This window comes from Hetaerina americana, unplaced genomic scaffold (assembly GCF_022747635.1).
Source record: "Hetaerina americana unplaced genomic scaffold, ioHetAmer1.1.p SCAF_5, whole genome shotgun sequence".
In the NCBI taxonomy this organism is placed as follows: domain Eukaryota; kingdom Metazoa; phylum Arthropoda; class Insecta; order Odonata; family Calopterygidae; genus Hetaerina; species Hetaerina americana.
Window position 1 is genome coordinate 87,958,650 of NW_027287095.1, and position 19,283 is coordinate 87,977,932.

At 40.8% G+C, this 19,283-nt stretch overlaps 1 protein-coding gene and 2 non-coding genes across 3 annotated transcripts in view; 2 read left to right on the forward strand and 1 right to left on the reverse strand.

Annotated features, from left to right (window-relative positions):
- LOC139694276 (bicaudal D-related protein homolog) overlaps positions 1-19,283 on the forward strand; it is a 329,317-nt gene that overhangs the window by 50,160 nt on the left and 259,874 nt on the right. The window lies entirely within an intron of this gene.
- On the reverse strand, positions 9,617-9,688 carry TRNAD-GUC (transfer RNA aspartic acid (anticodon GUC)). The gene has a single exon. It is a non-coding gene; the product is annotated as a tRNA-Asp (tRNA).
- On the forward strand, positions 10,435-10,506 carry TRNAD-GUC (transfer RNA aspartic acid (anticodon GUC)). The gene has a single exon. It is a non-coding gene; the product is annotated as a tRNA-Asp (tRNA).

Here is a 19,283-nt window from a genome sequence, read left to right on the forward strand (position 1 = left end):
TTCAATACTTTTCCTTAAGATCTCCAATGCAAATGATAGACGAGTATACACGATATGATCGAGAAAATAAATTGCCATTATCACTTTAATGGGCCTGTTATTTTTATTCAGTTTAATGAGATTCAGTTTTTGCCTTAACTTACTTTATTATGGGCTTAAACGATAATCGGCAGTCTTTGGTGTCTGTAAGTCCATGTGGCAATGGACAGAGCCAAAGTGCTGATATAATGCTCTGAAAGGCTCGCAATAACAGAATGCGAAAGTAATTCAACGAACTCCGTTCCTCTCAAGGGAACTGATTCAGACAAGGTCCGAGTCACGCGAGAATTTAAGTGGCCGGTTCGATAAACGGAGAGTTCGGCAACCCTGGACGGTGCATGAGGAATTCCCACGAACGTCAACCAGTGCGTCTGTTCCCTGTATCAGGACTCTGTGTTAAGGGAAGCACGGAGGAGACCTCAGTAATTAATTTGGTCACCTTTACCCGGAAACAAATCGTCTGTGTGTGTGTGTGTGTGTATATATATATATATATATATATATATATATATATATGGATTTCACCAACGATTTCAATTCGATTCCCAATTAATTTTATAGGAAGAAAAGTCAAATTTTAATACCCAACTAAAATGATGCTCTCAACTTAACAACTCGAAACTTTTGATCAAAAAGTTCAAATATTAAATCGAATAGAAATATTCAAATCGAGGAGTTCTTCCTCCTTCATATCGTAACACTATCGATGACTCATCCGGCTTACCAGCCATGAATCTTTCGACCAAAGTGACTCCTAGGCACACGGCACAGATATCTTATGATGGCACATCTGTCAATTAGTGTTCATCTACGCTAGATCAGTCAAAATTCACTTCCAATTATTAGAAACCTTCCCACGCTCCCCGTAGGAGTTCCAATTTCACCGCTAAAACCCACCTGGCCCAAATAACGAACAAGTTAGAACCATGGCTATTTGCGCATGCAGAATCATTCCTTACGTTTTGCATGAATCTATTTAAAATTCACTATTTCAGATGTGTAACTGTGTAACTCCTGTGAGAAGTTACACGCTCAAAACAGCTTCATTATTTTTCCTTGGATGCATTCTCGCATGGAAATTATGCACACTTGATACTGCCCTTTTGATCAATCAAGTCTCCAAGCATGTTAACCCAGCGTAGATTTGCTTCAAAATAAACAAGTATTGTGTAGAGACTGATTTATAGAATAATTATCATAATTGCAATCTCATTACCATCCGTAATTGTAGTCTACCTAGTCATAATCGCAGGGGTAATATTCATTCACCTTCGGCCGACTGTTCGTGTGATAGAAACCGCCAAACGACAACCGCTGGTAATAAGAACACGTTGTTCTGTAACCGCTCACTTATTGCTTGAGCATGCATATACATATATATATATATATATATATATATATATATATATATATATAATGGGACGGCACAATAGAACACGGAGATGAAGAGGCATGCTGCCTATAACAGGGCTTCCTTGTCAGTTGTACAATGCTGTTATAACTCTGTTAAATTTATCTGTTAAATGTCTATATTTATTGTTACCTCTGTACAACTACTTGGAAAAATAAACACCTTTTGAACTTGAATAGAACACAAATTGAATAGCAACATTTAAAAGGACACTCACATGTTAAATTGTTCGAGCTTTCGGCCCTCTCAGAGGCCTTCTTCAGTCTCACTTGAAGAATGCCTGTGAGAGGGCCGAAAGCTCAAACAATTTACCGTGTGAGTGTCCTTTTAAATGTTGCTATTCTATTTGTGTTCTATTGTGCCGTCCCATTATTTGCTGCTCGTGTGAGTGTTTCCGTATAATCGTTATATATATATATATATATATATATATATATATATATATATATATATATATATATATGCATGCTTGATATGTATATACTTATACACATATCAAGGACGAGAAAGAAGATGAAGTCAACGGTTTTTGTGGGCTTAATAGGTGAGGAAAAAGAAATTTAACGTCCCGGAAACTAGCTTTTTTGCACGGAATGAGAATGTTTATGGTATAATATTCCTGCCACTAAATCTCAGGTGAAACTCTTACTTTCGAGCCTGAGTTGGTCACTATGGCGTAGGAAGGGAGAAAGCGAGTGATTAGAGCATCGCAAAAAAAAGTTGAAAACCGATTCGTGCCTTTGGAGAATCATTGAGCATCAATTATTCGAATTTGCCTGACTTTTTCAACATATAATGCTCTGCTGAATGAGCTACTCTAAGAGTTTTTAGTTCATCGATGGGCAATTCAAGACTACTGTTAACTTTCTAATCATCATCCGCAAATGCTTAGTTAGGACTTGCGGTTTCTGTAACCTAAAGGTAAGGGGAATTTCATCTTTATTTTAGCTCCAACGTTCAACTGCTTTCCCATTGCCGTATGCTCAACCAAAACGTACTCAAAATTGCATGAAGGGAAGTTTGGATGCAAATGAAAGGAAAATAGTTTTTTTTTTAGATTAACGGTTAGCGTTCGCATTGTTTTATTTTGGAGAGTCGTGCGGTTGTGGCGAGTGGGGGAGGGAGGGAGGGGGAGGGAGGAAACGGAAATACGGAATTAGAGCCGACACTTGCGGTTCACCGTCGAACCATCCTCTTCGTTTTGAAGGCCAGAATCTTTGCACCAGTTTGCCTGCGGATGGCTTCAACTCCCACTCGAAATGCGTACTGACTGGCCGATATGGCCCTGAACACTCTCTCTCAATTTTACGGCGATCCAAACATAATTTTTCCAAAGTCTATCGACCGAATTCTCCATTGACATTAGTTCCATGACTGGGAATATCTTTTTGACAGGTCATGATTGTTAAATATCCTATGCGATTTTTCTCAGAGCTAATTGCAAAATTCTAAAGAAATATTTGACGGTCGGAAAGATGAAATTCGATTCAAAGGGGATGTTATATGATCGAAAGATTAATCTGCCTTTGGCCAATCAAAATAATCAAAAAATAATGTTTTACCGAAAAATATTCGCAAAACGAAGAAAGCACCGATATGCATGAATGCATGTTGCAATTGTCTGGCAGCGAACGACACTGTTCCCATCCCTTTGCTCTCCCGTTTCTTTTTGTTTCACCTTTATTTCTTTCAATTCGTGAAGTATTTTGAAGTTTATTCAGCCTCTTTCGCACATTTCATCCGAAGAGGGTCTCTACAATGAAATATCCGATATTTATAAATATTCGTGATGTAAAAAATGAATCTAGAGAAACTTTCAATGCAACAATTTCAGAGTGTAAAAATCATTCACCTTGACCGGGATCTCCCGCAGTTTCTTAGGAAATTTGTCAAAGGTAAAAACAGCCTAAGTGTTTAAAAGTTGTCTTTAATCTCGTGGACAGTGGCGCGTCGCGCACGAATACGAATGCCTGTGACATTGTATGCACGGAATTTCGTCACAACATCTTGTTCCTTTAATATCCCCCTAAATTTCAGAGTTTAAGAGGACGCCTCGACAGCTTAACTGGTTAAACTCGGTAGGATATCGAGGGATCCGGGTTGGAATCCTGGAAAAGGCGAGTGATTTTTACACACTGAAATTGTTGCATTGAAATGAATATTAGCGGATGACTCCGTTAAAGTTACTGTTGCGGCATCTCCCGCAGTTTCTTTGGTATTTAGAGAAACCTTCTTCATAAAATCAATTCATGATTGCAAAAATTCAATATACTTCGCCATGTACAGCACTGGTGGCAAAGGGGGAATATCCTGTGCTCGAGCTATATCCAGAATCACTGAGGATCGTGAGGTACAAGTAAGGTAGCATTAGGTAAACGCCATCTTCCGTCATAAGTTTGATTAGTCACACAGCAATAGTCCGTGGGATACCGTAAATATTTCGACGGGAATTGAAATTACATGAACACTCGAGAAATCCGGTTATTGTAGGATGGTTCATGCACATAAGACGTCCAAACTGACAGAGTTTTCACTTGCGATCATGAAATTATTTTTTAAACATCTTACTCTTTAACTTTGGAGGTTTTTGGAATACGAGTTTGGAGAAGGATGGAAAATGTGATGTGGGCCAGTGGTGGAGGTAACGGCTTTGGCACTGAAATCAGGCACTTCGACCGGTGGTCATCACGTGGTAACATTCTTATGCTGTTACTGATATATTATTTTTGTAGGGCAGTGCACTAGTGCAGAGCCGAGGGAATGCTGATTTTACATCACTAAAGTAATCATTCCGAATGTTGATTTGAAAGTCAAGTGTCGAGATCTCCTCATGCTTAGGTCGACTCTGTGTGCAACTCACACGTTGTGATGGGAGTCCCTTCCCCTGTGCCATCGGCGTTTTCCAGGAACCGATGACAGTTTGAATGACGCTGGAGATGTGCGGAAGCGTAGCCCGGATGTGAAGCCGGGCTACGCTCCAACCAGTAGTAATAGCAGCCTCATGAACCAACTGTTGGGCTATGACTGTCAGGAGAGCTGAAATAATTTCCCGGTGGAAAGTCGACGGAGATGCCAATTAAAAATTACTATTTTGTGACTATAAGTGGGAGAGTCACGGCGAAGATTCGTCACTCTATTAATTACTTCCGTGAATATTTTCTGCATCGTCGGTATGGACTTGCCAATTTTTAAATGATCGCTGAAACCAAGAAGTAAAAATTCAAGGATTCTGGTTTTACTAACAAACTAATGGAATAGGAGTCCACCGAAAGTGTTGGCGTAACTAGAGATGGCTCTTCTAAAAGGCATCCGCTCAAGTCCCGCATTCTTAGGTTAAGATCTTCGTTTGTATCCAAACTCTTTGGTAGTGTCTAGGTATCCGCTTCTATCAAGAGGGCTGTTCCTCAAAGCTGTGGTAAGTTTAAAAGTCCCCTGTAGAATATTTTATGTGTAACATGAATTGTTTTTGAACCACGGCTTCTCTAATTCATGTGTTAGAACTCATTGATTTCCACCAGAAGGTCCGATACGAGTTAAGTTGTACGCATGGGGTACCGGGTAAATTGTGCGAATGCAGAATTGCTGTTTCGTAATAATATACCACAGCAAAGTCCCGTAATTGAAATGTAAAAAACAAAATATTTTTGTAGATTAATTCGTTCTTGAGGGTGGACACATTAAAAATATTGTATTTAATTATTTTTGTTGCCTGAACGCTCGACAAATAAAATAATTTAATCGCAAAGATTTTTTGAGAAATAATTGAGGTTGATAGTTTGCGGAGTAGTTTGCAAGGATTAATCAAAATACTTTTCGTCTCCATAGGATATAATTTAAGGCTATCTAACAAGTCTAACAAGCAGCGGACAGCAATAAATTCCATCCTGTGGAAACGCGAAGTATTTTAATTTTTGCTTGCGCGCTAAGTAAATCACCGCGGAGCACTCCCTTTATCCGCGCTATGGACTCATAATCGAGATTAACTGATTTGATAATTTTGCGATCGAAATCCTCCATCCGTTCAGACTGCCAGCTTTTAAGTTTTCTTTAATGCATTAATGACTAAAATCCCGCAAATCCCCCACGTTTTGATCCGGAGAACTGAGGAATCCCCTCTGTGGGGATTCTAAATCTTCCTCAGTTATCCTTCCGGCACGTACTTGTAGCGTATTCCCTCGATAACCTTAATGCCAAAATGAGTCAGTTCATATGAGTGTTCCAAAACGGAATACATACTGGCTGGAATGGAAGGAGCAGATGCCTGCGACTCGGAAGTTCCTTAGGGATTCTCTTTCGCCAACTAGCAGAATGATAGCTGATTCGAATCCCACTGCATTCTTTAACTATTATCTGTTTTTTCAAATCCAGATTAGCGGGAACGAATGATCTTTTCCCATTGTAACAACCATTGAGTAATCCAATCAGTGGAGCTATAATTTCGTCTTCCTAAGCTTTTGGCTTCTTATAAACTTTTTAAACTTCCCAGATTATCGGAACATGAGTATAATCAATCAGTGCTTACATGGCATATAGTTAAAATTATTACTTAAAAGAATAGAAGGAGCCTATTGGCTGCCGAAGGATATGGCTGCCTATTGGCTGTATCAAATTTTGAAGCTCAACAATAATATTATAACTCGATGATGAGTCATCTATGATTAACTGACCTCGATTGAAGGAAGATCTTTGTTTCATTGAATCTCTCCGTTTAAAGTTCTGCATGAGAGCGATCCTCTCCAAATATGAGGAATCATGTTTAATTGCCGTCCTTACTTTTCACTCACCCCGTGTCATAGGCGTCCATTCGAATGTTTAAGATGGAAAAAAAGTCTTTTTTAGAAATTAAAATCGCCGACTTGATTCTGCCCATTCACTTTTCCTGTCGACATTCACTTGCCATTCCATCCTAATTACGTATGCACTCGAGATTTGTCCAGTTACGCTCGTGGTTTTTTCCCGATATATAAAAGAGCTCTCTCCGCGCGCAAGGTGGAGTGGGAGGGGCGGGGAGAGCTTCCCCTCGCGTGTCGTCGCCTCAACGTCCCGGTGTCCTCCTGCTCAGTGGGAATCACGCTCAACGTTCCTCCGCGCGAGCGAAGAGAAAAAAAAAGAAGCGCGAACGGCGCCGTTATGAACGATGCACGTACTCGCGGTTTAGAGTCCGGACAATTAAACGAGATTTCGCTTTTCGCGCGAATGAGATTGGCGTCGTGGAAAATTTGCTTTGAAACTGTTATCTTTCCCTCTTCTCGACTCCTCCTCACTGAAGCCGGATAACTGTCGAGGCGTCTTTCATCCCACACCGCAAGCACTTAAGCACCGAACCGAACCTTTAACCATTCCCTGAACTAATTAAATTGCAACGGTCGCGTTTCCATGTCTAATTATCTTACCTGTATATAGTATAACAGCGTAGCATAACCTTCATCCGTCAAATGAGGCGCACAACAGATACTTTCTGAGCTTTCGAGTTGCTTCCGAATAATTGTACAGTGAATGTACAAATTTCTTTGAGAATTTGAATCATTTGATTACATCAGTAGGGACATTCAAGGTTTGTATACAAATAACCGGGAAAAGCTTCGGGAAAAAGATTCATTTCAGACATTGCTACAATGCCTCTAAATTCTTCAAAGAATATCCCTTGAGCGTCGACGCACTTGAGCCACGACTCGAAGGCTCCCTGGTGGGCGGATTCTGGAAGATCCTTAAGGGTACGCGTGCAAATTCCTTTGACGGCACTCAGGGTCCCATAGTAGTGGCGTCCTTTGTGGGAGGATTTCACTTTTGGGAATAGGAAATAGTATGCTGGTACCAATTTGGGACTGTAAGGGGGTTGGGGAATCGTTCCGATGCCGTTGCAGAAGGTCTTCACAAGCAGGCACTCGCCTCTGCTCTTGGCCGTCCGTCAAGACCTTCGGGAGGACGAGTTTAACTTAGATCTTTTGCATCATCAAATTTCCAGTGATAACGGTGTACAGGGTCATCTTATCAATATCAAAATGATTTGAGATCATGCGACTACTTAACCGATGGTCTGAATTCAGCACTTAACTCACGCGTTGTCGTCGGTTCTTGACGTCGATGGCCGTTCAGCGCGGGGCCATATTTGAAGAGCTGGTGCCGCTTATAAACTGCAGTTGGTACTATGCTTTCATCCTTGGACACTTGGCGAATCTTGCTCAACGTCTCCGCACCCGATTTCCCCAATCCAGCGCAAAATTTGATGGCGTACTGCAGTTCAATCGTTCGCTGCATTTTGCGCTTGCACCGAGTCTCTCCAGAAAGTTCCAATAAAAACACGATCCAGCCTGAAAGAAAGCTCGCAGGCGATTGGCGCTTGACGCATGTTGAAGATAAGACCCTCCACCACGGAGCCTGTGCAATGCGAGCGCGCTGCGACGTACAATCACGTCATGAAAAAATTGTTCTTGATACTTGTTGTCCATGCCATGAATAATAACAAAGAAATGGGCAATTTCAGTGAAATTTAAAAGTAAAAAATATCGAAAGGCAATGAAATAACTAAATTAAAATTGGAAATTTCAAATATTGTTTGTTGAATCCAATCCATAGGTACTCTAAGGGCTATGGTACGTAAATCTGCCCAACACCCTCTGAACATCTCCCGTTCATCAACACAGAGCCAACCTTAGCGACGAGCCATTAACTTCAATACCGTTTCCTTCTCTACAGTGTGATGACCTATACATTGTTCGGAAAAATAAAATGCAAATCATAAATTGTGGCGTAGTTACCCCAGACTAATCAGGATCACCTGAAACCAGCAAAAGACACAAAGGAACGACGCAACAGGGGAAACAAAGGACAAACGACTCATGTTTCGTAACTCTTAATAACGAGAATATAGCGAAAAGAGTGGAATTAAAACTTGCAGGAAGTAGAAGGTTGTAGACAAAGAGCAGTTTCCTCCCCGACTCTCTTGCTCGCTATTAAACGTCGAAAATGAGAAATTTTGAAAGACTTCTGAGAGAAATGGGAGTGCTTTCTCGGGCCTTCCTCCCATCCTCTCTCCCCCCTTACCCACAGTACGCCGCCTAGCAAAAACCCGGAGACCCTCCGAGAGGCAATCCCTGTACCCGCTGCTCTTGTTCGACGTCTTCGGATTACCACACCCGCCCACGCCCCTTCCAGCAGGTACATGGTTAGTATAAAAAGTATCGGGAGAAGTTTCGTAAAAAATATATTTATTTCAGATATTGTTACAGCGCCTCAAAATCTTTCAAACTAGATCCCTCGGGCGTCGAAACACAGTTTCCAGCGGCTTTTTCACGTTAAATCATCAATATTTTTCAAATTTTTATATCAAATGTTTCCGGTTAGGCGGAAGGTCCTTAAGGGTACGCATGCAAGCTTCTTTGGCGGCACTTAGGGTCCCATGGTGGTGCTCTTTGAGGTAGAATTTCACTTTTGGGAATTGGAAACAGTCTGCTGGTGCCAATTAGGGTACTGTTAGGGGGTTGGGGAATCGTCGCGATGTCGTTTTTCGTCAGATAGCCGGTTACCACTCGACTCTGCTCTTGGTCGTCTGTTAAGACCTTCGGGAGGACTATTTCAGCGCAGATCTTTCGCATCGCCAAACATTTCAGTGATAATGGTGTGTTCATTGTCAACTTGTATCAATGCCAATAATACGATATCTGCGATCATGCGTCTGCATTTAGCACTTCACGCAATGCACGTCAGGAAAAAATTGTTACCGATACTTTTTATACAGATCTTGTAAACCGAAATACTTTTGCCCATAGAGCATCGTGAATTTCCCCTAAATAAGTAGCCCGCCCTCCCTGCGAATGGCGACCTATTGAGAAATTAGAAGGACGGAACAATGAATTTCTTCCACGCGCTGGGAATATCAGAACGAATTATTAGCTAGAGAATGGATTTGTTATCGGTATTCGAGAGATCGCCTCGTGGCATCAGGGCGAGGATTTGTCCACTCGAAAACGAATACGACGTCCTGCCGCTCTGAACGAATCCTTGACGAAGAGCATGGGGGACATTTCTCCATTAATATTGTCTTAAAAGGGAAAGAAATCTATACGGGAGATAAAAATCATCGAAAAGTAAAGCAAGGGCCATCTTGTTAGAGGTAAGAGGAAGTGAAACGCATTAAAATGTAATCCTTTGGATTTTACAAAATTGCTCCCCGGCGGGGAATCGAACCCCGGTCTTCCGCGTGACAGGCGGAGACACTGACCACTATACTACCGAGGACTTGTCATAGGGGAAGTCCGTAAGTGTAATTATATTAATTTTGATGAATTCAGTGACCTGACTCTGGACTACTAGGATCATTGAATAAATAAACTAAATATGTTTTCAGATCAATGACAGTTTCAGGCGTAACACGGCGGGAATCCTTCATAATGAAAGAAAACACTTTGATTTTCCTCATAGAATATTTGTTCATATTATGACCTAGGTTTCATTACAGCGTAACATCTTCAGGTAAATGTGTAAACGATGTATATGCAATAAAACTTGAAAATCGCGTAAAAAATCGAATAGCTTCTGTCAGTACTTTATATCCTTCTTGGCGGGATTTAACGCTGAAATTACAGTTACTATTTCATGATCCTCCATTTCCCGTTCGTAGTGTGTTTTAAAAATGAATTACGTAAGGATTATATTCCCATTATGTGCTCAATGTAACTTACTTGGGTGCCGTATTCTGAGGCAGAGTTAGTAACGTTGACATCCATGCTTCGCGCCAGGCTCGCAGTTATTTGACATTTATGAGTGTATACGGCTGTTAGATACAAAGCTTGTTAAATGCCAGAATTCAGAATTTGCGAAACAGCAATATTGAATTCAATATCAGATGGAGCTATGGTCGCTGTTAATATGGCATCAGCTTCCTCACAACCGTTATAGGCGATCAGGGAATTATGGAAATGCACTTTTACCTTTAATTAGCTGTAGCATTAATTGAAAAAGACTTTTCCTCCCGAATGTCGTGTTCCTCGGTAGTATAGTGGTCAGTATCCCCGCCTGTCACGCGGGAGACCGGGGTTCGATTCCCCGCCGGGGAGAATTTTTTTAACGTCGAAATTGGTACATTTGAACTCGTTAATATGTCTAGTTACTCTAGCAAATGTATTTATGGATGTAGGGACTTTTTTTAAATTCAGAAAAGAATCAGTATTTTTTTCCTTATAGTCAGTGTAAATGGGGATGGAGTTTAATTGCTTTTACTTTTTTTTCTTCACCTTAATAAGGCGACGTTGGCGTGACCTCTTGTTATTTCCTGTGCGTCTCAAGTCTTCTACGGGTGTTTTAATTATCTGACCGCAGTCGAATTGTAATCCGTGCGGTTAGCAAGTGTGTATTCCACGACTAACTAAATTAACGGAAGACTAGTTTTTAACTTTAATATGAAAAAGCGGAAATCCCCTAATTTGCCCGGGCATCATTAAAAAAAGAGAAAACTTCGCGGTGAGATATGCGTTCGCAGTTATTTGGCGGAAATTGATGGCGTCCTTGGTCTAGTGCTCGCCCATAATGGCAATGGTACTCCTCACGGAACTTGCGCAGCGAGCGAGGCATCGTTTTTTATTCTTCCGCTTGTTTTTCTGACGTGAATCCAATATTTTACCTAATCTAATGCCTGCATATGTTTACCGCATTCGTATCTAGATGTACGTACAGGACAACTGCTCATATCATACAGTGATAATAGTACTTAATCTATCCGCCCTACCGATCGAACCCTTACGCGGTCGCATTAAGTTGGGCATATAATCATTAAATGGATTCTTCCTTCTGTTTGCTCAATCTGAATGTGCATTTCTAATACGTAACGTACAGTACTGTACCGTAATGTTTACAGCATCCTTAGCGATGCTCGTGGATCACGAAAAAAATGTCATTTCAAATAATTATCCTTTGAGGCATTACGTTGGCTCATCACAAAAAAAAAACTATTATTATTTTTTTAAATGAATCTGCTTTACAGAATTAAGGGCGTACTGTTAGCCAGATAATTAGTTAGGGTTAGCAGTTCTCTTCGGTTAATAGTTCACGGCGGAGATCCAGTTACGACGGCACGGGTCAGGGATCACGCTGCGAGGGAAAAAAAGCGACTCGCGACTGCCTTAATGTTTGCTTCGATTGGATGTGGCGCGACCCAAATGACCAGCGGAGCCTGGGGAGGGGAAGAACACGGAGTGGCGCACACCTCCGAACGTCTGTTGAGGGCCCCCGTGGGCTTGGCGCCTCTCCACTGGGCCGGCTCTGCTGCTGTGCCCTCAGGGTGCTGGATTACTCGGCATGGGAGGGGGTTGGACCAGAGGAGAGGAAAGATTTGAGAGCAGATGCGGTGGATTGGAGGAATCCGCTTCATGATAACCTGACGAGTCCTCGCTGGGAAGGATCGCAATATATGTCAGTTGGAGAATACTCGAGTCCCGAATTTTATGTTTTATTTTATTTTATTTATATACATACCCTGAAAGCCACCGTTAGGGTGTGTGACATGGGGTGAACACACACCCGAACATGACCTTACCTCGGTCGAACAATGCCATTATGATCCCCTATCGTTCGTGGAAAAATTGACATCTTAAATTTATCTGTTCTACACTTAATCTCGCTAATTTTATTGACATGATCCCTCCTACCGTTGTTCGTTGGGTGTAAATAATACATTTTCAACATCACTGCTCAAGGGACCTTCCAATTTATGCAAGAGCTTCAATCTCTAATTTAACCCTCGCTCCGTGCGTGATTCCCGGCCTACCTGCCCTAATATATATAATTTGGATACGCTACTAAGTTTATCAAAATAACGTTTTACAAATCTAGATCCTCTACGCTGAACGCGATCCAATTCGTGGGCTTTTAAGCAACACATTTTCAGGTATAACATGGTGGCAATCCTTCATGATGGAAGAAGCCACTTTGCTTTTTTACATAGAATATTTTTATGACGACCTAGATTTCGTTGCAGCGTACGTGAATATGTTACGCTGTTAAATGTCATTATTGAATCGTTAGTGCCCCAAGGAGGTTTTTAAACCATTCAAATTCTCCTTCATTCCATTGAAGGGCAGTAATATTGAGAGAGTAAAATTATTCAAGCATTATATTTCTTCATTACAATTTAAAGTGAATCAATGTAGGATCATTGGGAACTGCTGAATATATTTATCTGTATAGAAGGCCATGTGCCCATGTAGTTCATTCCCTTTTTGAGGCGTTTCCAACGATTGGTGTGCCTGCCTCTTCATTCAAAATGAAACGGACGATCCCCGTCTCTGATTTGGCATATTTGAGAATAATTTATAAATTAACGGTGTAATAATCCACATCAAAATAATGAAAATAGCGCATGATAATTAGGAGAGCATTAAAGTTTCAGCGAGTATACATATGTATGCATCGAAGCATGTATCCAAGCGTAAGTATTAAGTCTTATTTACGAAATTGATAATAAATTTCCTGAACCCAAATTTACACTTAATTACTTTATTATATTCATTTGCTTAGCCTATTAACGAAATTAGATTTGCACAAAACATGTATGTCACACGTTAATATAAATTATGTTCATTACGCACTGGCTATTTTTCTACGCAAAATAATACTATAAACTTTTTGAAAGGTGTCCTTTAACGTGTTATCTATTTTATTTGTTTGTATTATTGCACCGTAGGTATATATTTTTTATACCTGTACACACACACACACACACACACACACACACACACACACACATATATATATATATATATATATATATATATATATATATATATATATATATCTAGATGATTTCGTCGAACTAACACGGAAGTGTTGAATAAAAAAGAGTACTACTGTTTCTTCTGAGAGAGACGGAGCTAAATTCTATCGAAATTATTAAGAAATAACCTGTGAGTGTTCTTTTTATGTGTTCCTATATTGTTTGTTGCTCTCCAAGTTTTTTATGTATATACATACACATTTGTGTATATAGATATATTTATGTATTTATCTCACTGAAGTTTAAAAATGTTTAATGTTGGAGAAAATATGTAGGCGGACCATACTGAAGAGCGAATAGAAATACGTACAAATGAAATTATGAATATTCTCGGACGTCATTAGCCTCCTTTAACATTTAAATAGCCTTAAATGCGACGTCCCTCGCCATTACAATTCATCCCTTCCCTATTCTTCACCACGATGTCCACCGGATGCCATATTAAGAAAAAAAAGTCCCTCCACATAAATTCTATTTAAAGCCAAAAGGATATACGCTTCCTTGAATTCGATAAGGAAAATGATCGAATGAGGAACCAGGAGAACAGCAGCAGCTTAACATTTAAAGCGTCTATAAATAAATTTTCGTTTTGATTGCAGACGAAATACCAAGATCCACAGCTTAGATGCTTCCTCAGTGCAAAAATGGGAGCACTCTCGCAAGTATGGAGCGAAGAGAACTATGAATTGTGCTTTGAAACGTTCATATGTTTATATACGTCAATGCATGCTTAATATAACACCCATTGCTTCACACCTGACGCATGGGGTCAAGGTCTAAGGCACAAACCACAATAGTCTCTAACATGAGTTGTTTATCGGTGCAGGCAGTGTTGAGCCAGCCCTTGCGGTGTTCAGACAGATGATGTAGTCGTTTCTTTCCTGGAGCATACCTCGGTCTCTTAGCACGCTTGGATGATGACGAAGTTTGGATTTAGCCGTGAGCGTCCAGACGTGTCAACCTGAAGATCCTCCCTATCATAAGCCATATGTTGTACTTACCAGGCTACTATAGTATCACTCAGTATGCAACCCTAGAAATTGAGAAGGAATAAGGAACACTTGCAGATTTTTATTCCCTAAATTCAATTGTGTGTCGCGACATGAACTAAAAGAAAATGAATGATTTTAACTTTAATGGTGAAAGAGAGAATGAATTCTTTTAACGTATGTTACAAATTTTATGCTAATTTAAATGTAATGTATATTAATATAAAGAAAGTTTATATTATTTCAGTTGACATTCCTCCTCTACCGTTGACCGTGATGGTCAAATATTTCGCTCCAGGGGTTTAAGGGAAGCTGAATGTGTTTCACCACGTGAGAAAAAGAATGTCGAACAATTCGAGCAATTAAAAGACTCCTAGCGATAGCAACTTCGCGAGGATGAAAAACTCAGCGGGAGGGGGGCTTCTTATTCAAGTGCTTGCAAAATTCGTTGATACCGGAAACAGCTTGGTCTACAAGTACTTCAAATGCGTTAATTATGAGTCCGTACTGCATGAAGGCATCATCTGACGATGCAAGCCGAATTTTATTTTATCCCTAAGTATCACTCCACTTCTTCACGTCCTTAGAAGACTTAGTAATTTTGATACTTATTATATCAATCCCTACCATGGAATATCAGTAAAGAGACCAGGATAGTGCTGCCCTTAAGTGTCGAAAATGTCCACCAATCATGTTCAAAACTGGACTGCCTACCGCATTCCTGTTTAAAGAGGATTGGTCGAAATATCTCTTTTGTGCCAAGTAAAGTAGAATATGTAGGGTATCACTTCACGGATATTTAGTTTATCATCAGATGGTCAGTGGACAGTCGAAGCAAATAGTCTTAAAAAAGCGCGATATAGGGCCTACGCCACGCTGTATGAAATTAGACTTCAGCTGGGGCCTACGCGCCAAGTCATCTGCAGATCATATGGTCAAGTTGATTGATGACGGACGGCGTGGGGTCATCGCACATGGGTTTGCCATGGAAATAGCAAGCGGAAGCGTGGCTATAGTGACAAGAAGTATAGAACGGTAAGCTCTCAAATATCAAAGACTAGAAGCGAGGGTATCAGCTCTTCATCAACTTGGAAACAACCGCGAACCTCACCATTTTGAGACTATCACTGTGTATAAATGAACCTGTAAAAGCCGGGCCCTAGGGGAGCCCTTGGAAGGTCGGAAATGGAATGAATGGGAAAATATCCTTTAGCAAAGAGTTAAATGGATTGAAAACGACATACATGCCCCGCGATCCACCAAATATGTGTGGCAGGGGGTGCAAGCACCAGGTGGGAATTGTAAAAGTGATAAGGGAGGATATGGGAGAGGAAGGGGAAAGGGAAAACTATTTGGTAAAAATCTATGAAATAAAGTGCAAATTTGTACACTTTACTATACGACAGGCCTCCACCATAACAAGACAGGTCATGCAGGATTGAAAAGTAAGAAGGGGAAATTCTATTACCACATGGACATGTAAAGATAGGCGACGATAGATAAGAAGTTTCGACAAGTATTGTAAAAACGAATAGAAATAATGTAAAAAGATTTCAATTGTTTATCAAAGATTGTAATCTTTCAAACTGAAATCTACGTAAGAACGAAGTTCACCGTAAAGTGAGCCATATGGAGAAATGATATATCACTTCTGATGTAGAAGAAGACTGGTTCCTTTCACTTCAGGATAGCCTTCGGTTGACAATAAGTTCTGGAAGTCATCCAGAGAATCACTCAACCTGGCGTTAGCCGGAGGTATTGCCCGAGACTTGGACCGAGGTATATTTTTGGGTATTCTACCCTCCAGGTAGTCACGCCTAACAGTTTACTATGTGAATACATTATCGATTAATATCATGCTATTCCTTAAATTCTTCATTGAAAATTAATTTAACATGGTGAAACTTTGCGGAATTTTTAGCGGCCAATTTTAAGTGAAAGTATTTCTAATAAATTTGAAAACCTGCCTGGACGGTGAAAAAAATGATACTTCAATTCAGGAACGACAGCCTCTCTACACAATTTTGGCATATACACATAAATATCTACACATACTCAGCACGCTAAATACCACTGTATCGATTTTTCCGATGCAGTATCAGTTCATACATCTATCAACTAGGTAAAAGCTATGTGTCTCTCATGTCTCATGATCATGTATCAAGTATCTCGTTCGTTTAAAATCCTTGGATTCTTGTCTATCATCAAAAATGTCTTCGCAAGTCGAGAAAACTCGAAACAATCCTTGAGATCTCAATTAATAGACGCCCATGTCACTTCTTCTGGCGCCGTCCGACCTCCCACCCCCCACACGTCAACCCTTGGGTGTCGGCCTGTGTGAGTAGCAAACGCATTGTAATGATGCATATCCCTTCGTTAACTTCGATGGTGCGCGTAGCACTGTTCTCACCGGAATCGGCTGGGAAGTGCTCGAGGTCCTCGTCCAGACTTCGTCGAACGAGGTCAGCCCGGTCCTTAAAATCCCGCCTCTGGACTCCTCCCACACGAGACCCCTTCTACCGTTCACTCCTACCCGGGACCACGTGACCGGCGGCCCAGTAAAAAAAAGTAAGAAAGGGAATAAGCCCGCCATGTGGGGAGGGTGGGGGGAAGGGGGGTGGGGTCGAAGTCGGCCGAGGTAGCACTCGGAATTCCTTCCTTCCACCTGACCGGGCGACGCCTTCCTCGGAGACACGGCGATGGGCAACATTGCCCGAGACGGTTGGCTTCTGCCCCTTTGGCTCATGCCCTCCTCGGGAAAAGGGTCCGAGAGAGCGAATCAAACACACTCACGACCCTATCATAGGGACTTTAATTCACAGTGGAGAGATCGCCGAGATGATAATTCAGTCGAGGAAACGAGTTTCATGTGCTCTTAAGCTGCTTAGCAGGAAATGGAAGGTTAAAAAAATAATGATGCATGAGACGTACCAACATTTGGATTTTTACCAGACGGTGTTTATGTAATCAGCAAGTATTTTAATTCGATCCTACATGGAGTATCGCTAGATAAGTAACCGTTCCTTAGAAGAGATGTAAGATATTATTTTAGATTGATGAATCTTGATTTTTTTAGTAGCATGTCCACTTATTCCCCGAATGTGTTTCACCCAGGAGAGGTCTTGAGTGAGGGTGACGCCTAGGTATTTCATCGAGTCTACGCATTCCATTTCGGTGTTTCCGATGCGGCAGGTGTTCCGGAGGGAATTGCTCTTTTTCCACAAATTTATCACTACGCACTTTTTTAAGTTTAAATTCTTATTGCCAAGTGTCGCACCAGCATTGTATAGCATTATGACCATCTGATCTGTTGTGCCCTCAGGATTACGGATATCTCTGTAAATCACTGCATCGTCGATAAATAAACGTATCTTACTAGTGACTACAGAGTCAATGTTTTTAACGTTAAGTATGAATAAAAGAGGTTCGATAATACTTCCCTTGGGAACTCCTAAAGGCTTGCGATTTAAATTTAAATTACCCAAGTAAAGTAATCCGATCGATAATGATAACACATGCTATGTTCGGATTAGACAAGCATTTTAAATCAACCACTTCTTGTCAATGTTTGTTTTTACCCATCTTGAGCGAGGGAGCACTATTGTAATAGTGCCAATATTGCTCACCTGTGCATATTTTCACAAAATCCTTCATCGAAAGTGAATTTCACGTGATAAAACATTGAGGAATTTTTAGCGGCCAATTTTAGGTTAAAATATTTCTAATGAATTCCAAAACCTTCCTGGACAGTGAAAATGATACTTTTGTTCAAGAGCGCTGGTCTTTCAACAAAATTTTGGCATCTCCTGTCATAAATGATTATGCGGTTATGTTTGAATTTGTTTTTAAAATTTACAATATACATCTACAATAAGCCCGCTAAATACCGCTGTATCGATTTTTTCGTTGCAGTCTTAGTTCATATATTTGTCAACTAGGTAAAAGGCCGTAACCTTTTTAAATATTATCGATCCCTTAAACTGGCTAACCTCCCCTCAGCCAACATTATGAGAGCTAATGCGAACCGCTTAACGCCGGTGGAGTTCTATCAACCTGTGGTATGATACCGTCCGGAATTAGTCTCACCGCCCGGAGCGATTACGAAAGGCAGAATGCCACTGCCGGTCGGTATTATACCGCCGGAAGTGAGTTTCACCGGCCAAAGCGGTTACGGACGATTTTCGGACGGAGTTATAGTATACCACGCTAAGGGGTCGGGATTGCACCGCGGCTTGGTTACCATATGGATTCACTCTCTCCACACCGTATCACTGACTTAATACTCGCCACATTTGAAATTATTCTCTTCTTTTTCTTCGCTCCATCCTACCGTTAATACTATCGTTACGATATTTATTTTTCTTCTCACGATATATTGATGACATTTTTGTGATCATAGGTTTTCGAGGCGAGGGGTATGCGCGAGAAAGTTTTAGCAGAGGAGAAAAATTCAAATCGCACTGTCATGACTGCGATTGGGCGAAGAACCCTTTTCTCTTTACAATTTTGAAGTCGACGCATGGAGAAGTTTAGACTTTTCAGGCGAGAAATATTTAATACAATGAAAAATATGGATTTTAACTGTTCAAAAGAAACTTATTCACGGAATAATCATCCATAGGGAATGAATTTCTCTACATCAAGCAGAAAACCATTTACCGAAGAATCTAAATGTACTGCTTTAGTATTTGAAATGGCGCACATACCAGTTGGACAATACTGAGATTTTCCACCCTCCGAAAGTGAAAATAGAGAAGAGATAACACTTGGGTCCATCAAGGGGTTGGACGTGTAAGCTTTTTGGTAGTTATTCGGTTCTTGAGGTAGTAAAATCCAATGAGTTCTGCCCGGGAAACTAAAAGAGTTCACCCCATACCGCTCGTTCCAGAGTCTAGGGTAGAACCACGTTTCTTCAATGAGCGAACTCTCTCGTATACAGGATGTGTAGTTAGGCTAATCGCTGGTTTATCGAATGACCGAATTTCTATTGAATTAAAGGAATTCGGTGTCCATTTTCGTTCAAATATCTGTATTGTTCTCATTCAGAGTTTTAACGAAACATGGCCATCAACAGGTT